General features: G+C 45.9%; 1 pseudogene; it reads left to right on the top strand.

Annotated features, from left to right (window-relative positions):
- The first annotated feature begins 218 nt into the window (after positions 1-218).
- Positions 219-4,578, top strand: LOC144143413 (uncharacterized; annotated as a pseudogene).
- Positions 4,579-6,382: the final 1,804 nt, after the last annotated feature.

Raw genomic sequence — 6,382 nt, 5'->3', positions numbered from 1 at the left:
ACAACGAAGCACCTAAGATTGTTGTGATAGAAGAGCAAGACTGACCCGAAGGTGGATCTATTAGTACTAGCGACAGTAATGAACCTAAGGAAGAGACCGGAACCTACCGCAAACAAGCTACTACAACGTCATCGATGGTTACGACAGTAATAGGCCATCGGACCCAAGAATTTTCACCCGTGGCAATATCTCCGGCTCGAACAACGACAGACACCTGTATGAGCAGCCACGAAAATGAGGAGGCTCTTGGTGAGACCACTATGCACATCTCGCTTGTATCTGAAGACGCCATGATGCTGGAAGCACCAGAGCAGGAACGAAATGCTGGCCATTTTATGTTCCGGAAATCTCTGAGAAGCACATCAGCACCAGAAGATAACATCTCGGAAGATGCACCGACTTCGCAAGGTGTTACCAGCGAAGGCTCCACCCTTGAGGTTTTTGAGAGCACCCCTGGGGCCTCAAGGCATCGCACAGATATTATGCGAAGGGACCTTCATGAGAGGACATATGTGGCGCTATATAAAGGTGGGCTAGACGAAATTGTTGAGTTTAGTTCTATGAATGACAACCGAGATTCGCCACTATGAGGCGATCGTGTGACCGAGATGCGTGGCTCCACCGGAGGTGCGTATGGCACAAGACCTAAACACAGTCTAGTCACCGATTCACCCAGCAAATTTTCCGAGATACCAAAGGAAACCGCTCTCACGCCCCAACATGTAATTTCAGCTACTACAGAGGCGGGAAAAGTGCATCAGCTTCACCTTTACGAAGGAACGGCCTCAAAAAACGATCTGATGAATATAGCTGCCCATGAAAGCACGGGCCATTCAACAGGGACTGCAGAACTTCCCATTGGCCAAAAACCTACTGTAAAACACGGCACATCGCCACGAAAGGGATCAAAGGAGAATTCCACAGCGATCGTAATGAAATCAACGATTAACCAGCCCACTGAACTGGTTCAGAGATCAAGAAGACACGCAAGAGGTGGTTCCATGTCCGTTTTCTCTGCACACAATGTGAATATAGATGTTTCGAACCTTTGTGCACACAACGTGAATATAGGTGTTTTGAACCTTGGTGTTAGGTGCAAACACCGGACCTGGATAAAACCATCTCTGAAGACTACACGCACACAGAACTATGCAAAAAATATGTCTGTGGGTCATTGCCTGCCCAGATGATTATGAAGAAACATAGGGCGAAAGTAAGAAGAATGGCGAAGTCGTGGAGAAAGAGAAGGGCGAAAATAAGAAAAAAAGAAGATCGGACATGGACTAGGCACAAACGGCAAACTGACTATGGGCACTAACCGGTCATATGAACTCTTCGGGGCAGGGAGATGTTGAAACTTTCCTTGAAGACCAAGATGAAGCTGGCATCGAGCTCAGCAGACACGTAGGCAAAGAACAAGAAGACGACCAGCGCGGCTACAAGATGGACGCTTTATAGACGGTTCTCTGTAAATAGTGTAAGTATATTTTCTGATATGTTTCATGGAGAGAAATTACGTCTGGCTTGTGTTCTGACAGTATTTCGTACTTGTCGTCAAGATTTTTCAACAGGTCCCTACAATTCCACTGTACATTGTTTTTTAACATAGATTTTGTTTACAGGACGTTTGTGGTTGTGCTTGTTTGTCTACTTCAGTTTTCTCATATATTACGTGGTGAACCTGTTACATCATTATTTTTTACGCTCAACTCAGGGGCGCCGCTCCCTCGTCTGCTCAGGTACCAGACGGCGCTACGTCCAATTCCTGAAGGGGCGCCCCATGACCAGCCGATGGGTCATGCTCTTTCACGCGTGCTCCGAGAGGGTTGGTGGCGTTGTTCGTCGCGCGCGCTGCAGGCTCAAAACGTTGAGGGTGGAGGGTGAAGCCGCCTCCCCCACCGAGTCCATGTTCCCCAACCTCTCAGGAACACTGAGGGTGGGTGCATCAGACACACGAGTGGCCGTACTATCTCCGGAAGTCATTGTCGCCACTGCTGCTGCAGTCACAGGCAGTGTGACGACGTTTTGTGCTGCCGAGGGCAGCACAGCGGGGTGCGAAGATGGGACAATGTCAGCACTGCTGCACTGGGTAGCCACTGACACCAGACAAGACTCCGCCACCCGCAAGCCCCGTTGGCATACCTAGAAGAAAACATGGCATATTTTCTCCATGCTTCCTGGTACAAGATGTATTGTGTTACATTGAGTTTGAATATTTGATTTTCTGCTTTGAAATGATCCCATTTTTGGGGATAGGCTCCATGCGGGTTTCACAGTTGGGACATTTCAGCTCATCAGATGAACAGTGTTCGGACGGGTGATCGTGCGCTGCACACTGGGGCACGTTCATACGTCCACGGCAGGAGGTTGTACAGGGCCCACACCGTTGGCACTTATAGCATGGGCGTGGGTTGGGGATGTATGGTCGAAGTTCGCAATGCAAGAATCCTGTAGTGACTTAATGGGGAACAGTGATCCGATCAAAGGTTAGAATCACATGCTTCGTGGGTATTTTATTTCCATCACGCCTTATCATTATTCCCCTGACTGTAGTAACCCCTTGGTCACGCATGCTATTTAGGATTTTAGAATTGGTCTCTTTGACGAGGTCAGGTTCAGAAATTACACCTTGGTTGGTGTTTAAGCTTCGGTGTGGAGGGACAGATAATTTGAAACCATGCATATCAGTCTGGCTCAAGACTTATTGGATTTTTCTTTGGTTGGCACTTCAACCATAATGTCGCCTGAGTTAGCTTCTTCGCCTTGTAGTTCGCGCCCATTTTACTCTCTATGAACTTAGCTACCAAAAAGGCTGATCTACTGGTGAGTAGTGCTTCTTTCTGAATATACTGTGTTATCAGAAACAAGTGAAGTTGTCCGGTCTTGTAAACAATTGGGCAGAAAGTGGTGGGAAAGTAATTACTTCGGTGCGAGGCCACTTCAGGGTTTGATCGTTTGGTTAGGGGGTGTAGAATAAACCATATGCTAAAGTGCACCACAGAAAACGGGGGTACTTTCTTCTCGAGCCTCGCCCTGTTATCTAGTGAAGTCCCGGAGCTCCCTGCCTGGTAAACAGACAGGTAGCCCATCCACCGGAGGTTTACGTGGGCTTCGACGGCCACCGTTTGAGATTTCCACCCATCACCTTAGAACTCATAACCATGGTCGGTTACAGCATGAGTATGCGGGATCGGGGTTCGCGGTGTCTCCAATACCATCACCAAGATTTCTCAAGGCGCCCCGTGCGGGGGTTGGTGTTGATTGACATCCCAGGAACTATAACGGCACGGCAGCACTGCCAGGATGCAACGTCTGAACCCGTTTGTTTATCTGCCGCAGATAACTGGCGTCCTGCTGCTCACACAAGCAGGAAGCGAAGACCCGGCTCTGGTATCTCGATTCGACGGCGCACCACTTCCCAGCCACCTAGCGAATCATGTGCGCATTGCGCACTTGGAATCTTCGCTCGGCGATTTGCCTGGAAACAGGCCTGCTTCAGTGACTTCATGCGCTGACGCAGATCGCCAAAACGTGAAGACGGCGCTGCTGGCAGACTGGAGTGGTATAAACACTGGACACCCCTAACTCAAGCCACAGGGCACGGCAGCACTGCCAGGATGCAACGTCTCAACCCGTTTGTTTAACTGCCGCAGGTGAGCAAGCGTTATGGCAAATGTATTCGCTCAAGTTACGTATGCCTAATAGTGCTGCCGTGCCCTAGGCAGATGTATGCACAATTGTGTGACATGTGGGCCTGTATTAAGGAAAAACTGTTGCTCAGTGGTGACATTGAAACAAACCCGGGATCCGATATGGCCAAGATCATGAAACACCTTAAAGTAATTGCAGATGACATAAATAAAATAAAAGAAGAACGGTTGAAATCTATTGAAGCCAAACTAGAACAAGTAACGTTACTGGAAAACAAGATCACGTCCTCTGTCTCCCAAGTAACCAATCTTCAAAAAACCGTTCACTACTTAGAGTTAAAAATAGACGACTTAGAAAACCGGTCAAGAAGGTCAAATTTACTTGTGTACGGTGTACCGGAGGAGGCAGACGAAAACCTCGAAACCCTCGAACAAACTATAAGTGAGCAGATACATAAAAACATACTGAAGATCAAACCCGTTCCAATAGAAAGAATTCACAGGATAGGAAAACAAGACGCTCAAAAAACTAGAGCAGTCATACTAAAACTCCTCGACTTCCGAGACAAAGCAACCATTCTTAGAAACTGCACAAAACTAAAAGGAACCGCTTTCTCTATTTTAGAGGACTTCTCAAATAGAGTAAGAGACATCAGAAAAAAGCTTTGGCAAGTTGCAAAAGCAAGAAAAGAAGTTGGAGACAAAGTATTTGTGGTCTATGACAAATTAAAAGTGAACGAAGATCTGTACCGATGGGATGAGGAAACAAATGCTATTGCGCTCATAACCGCTGGCCGTCACAGCATCGACGATGAAAAAAACGACGAGGCGGAAGCACCAGGCGAGCCACAACACCGCAGCCAACGAAATAAGTAACATTTCTTAACATAAACACCCGCAGCATGTTTCAAAAATTAGTACCACTTGAATCCTTACTTCTTGGAATTGAACCGGACTTCGTAGCTTTGACAGAAACGTGGCTGACAAATGAAATAAAGGATTTTGAGGTAACACCCCCCAACTACGTTGTCATTCGTAAAGATAGGCCGGCACGTGGGGGAGGCGTGGCCATCTTAAAAAAAAAAAAGAGCTTTCCTTTGAAATACTTCCTGAGGTTACCGGAGTTGACGCAATATTTTTCAAGCTTTTCTTCACTTCTCGCCCAGTATTTGTTGGCTGCGTTTATCGCAGCCCATCTTCAGACAAGGATAGCTCGCAGGCATTGCACACGTATATGCATCAGCATGTACTCGGAGCTAGGCTAGTCTTGCTCGGCAATTTTAATCTACCCGATATAAATTGGGAAACAATGCAACACCACAGAGCATGCTCGGATGTGCTCCTTGATATCATGTTGACATTTAATCTCTCCCAAATTGTAAAACAGCCTACCCGTGTTCAAGGGTGCTGTTCTAATGTACTTGACTTGGTGTTTTAAGCGATCATTTTCCTGCAGATCAAGCACAGATCGTAATTCTTGAAGGCGTATCGGACCATGAAGTTATTCAAGACTCTGTTTCTGTATTTGACATCCCAATACCGTTCAACTCCTTTACTACATATCTTGACTTTAACCATGCCGATGACACCAGCATACTTGATCGTCTTTTCCGTGAACTTGCTTCGTTTGAACTACATGCGAATGATTCAGACACAAATATAGAAATCCTATGGGCAAGGTTCAAAGAGGTCGTAACACACTGCGTTCTTAACTATGTGCCGGCTGAAACAAAGAAAACAAGAAAACATAACCCCTGGATAACGCGCGAAATTATTCATTCCAAGCGTAAAGTAAAACGCATCAGAAAAACTTTAAAGGCAAAACCTACGCCACAAATTCGGAACAAGTTGAGTCAAGCTCGTAGTAACATGGAATCCCGAATAAAAATGTCAAAATTAAACTATTTTAGGAGAACGCTACCCAACGTTTTGAAAATGTCTCCCGAGAAGTTCTGGAAGACCTCAATCCCAAAAACCGTAATAGGCCCGCGGCCCCGGAAGAAAGCAAAGATAAAGCAAACTCGCTAAATAACTATTTTCAATCTGTTTTCACGGTTGATGACGGAAACGTGCCCCATGTTGACATTTGCAACCACCAACATATTGAAGCACTTGTTGTGACAGAGTCCAGAGTGCTTAATTTGTTGTTAAAATTAGATACTAAAAAGGGTGCCGGTCCGGACAACTTGCCGAACGAATGTTTTAGGAGATATGCTGAATGGGTAGCCAAATACTTGTGTATACTTTTAAATAGGTCCCTATCAGCCTGTTCCCTCCCCCAAGAATGAAAAATCGCAAAGGTAGCCCCTGTTCATAAATCTGGTTTTGAAGCTGACCATTAAGCTTCAGACCCATTTCACTAACCAGCACAACCTGCAAACTACTGGGACACATAATTCTTAAACATCTAACATAGTACCTTGAACAGAATCACATCCTATCGCCGTTACAACATGGTTTTCGCAAAGGACTATCCACAGCTACCCAACTGGTTGAACTGACTCAGGACATCTCCCTCAATGTAGGCTGCAGAAAAAAAACCGATTTAATTCCATTGGATTTCTCAAAGGCTTTTGATCGGGTGCCACACAAAAAAACTTGTAAGAAAATTAGAAGCAACAATAGGCACAGGTCCACTTACTAACTGAATTGACAATTATCTGAGTAACCGAACACAGTACGTGCAAGTGAATCGCGAAAGTTCTACCATAGCCAATGTTACGTCAGGTGTA

Source organism: Haemaphysalis longicornis, unplaced genomic scaffold (assembly GCF_048455015.1).
Source record: "Haemaphysalis longicornis isolate Haplotype H1 unplaced genomic scaffold, Haemaphysalis longicornis Haplotype H1 scaffold_6, whole genome shotgun sequence".
NCBI lineage: Eukaryota > Metazoa > Arthropoda > Arachnida > Ixodida > Ixodidae > Haemaphysalis > Haemaphysalis longicornis.
This window is presented reverse-complemented; position numbering and strand designations above follow the sequence as displayed.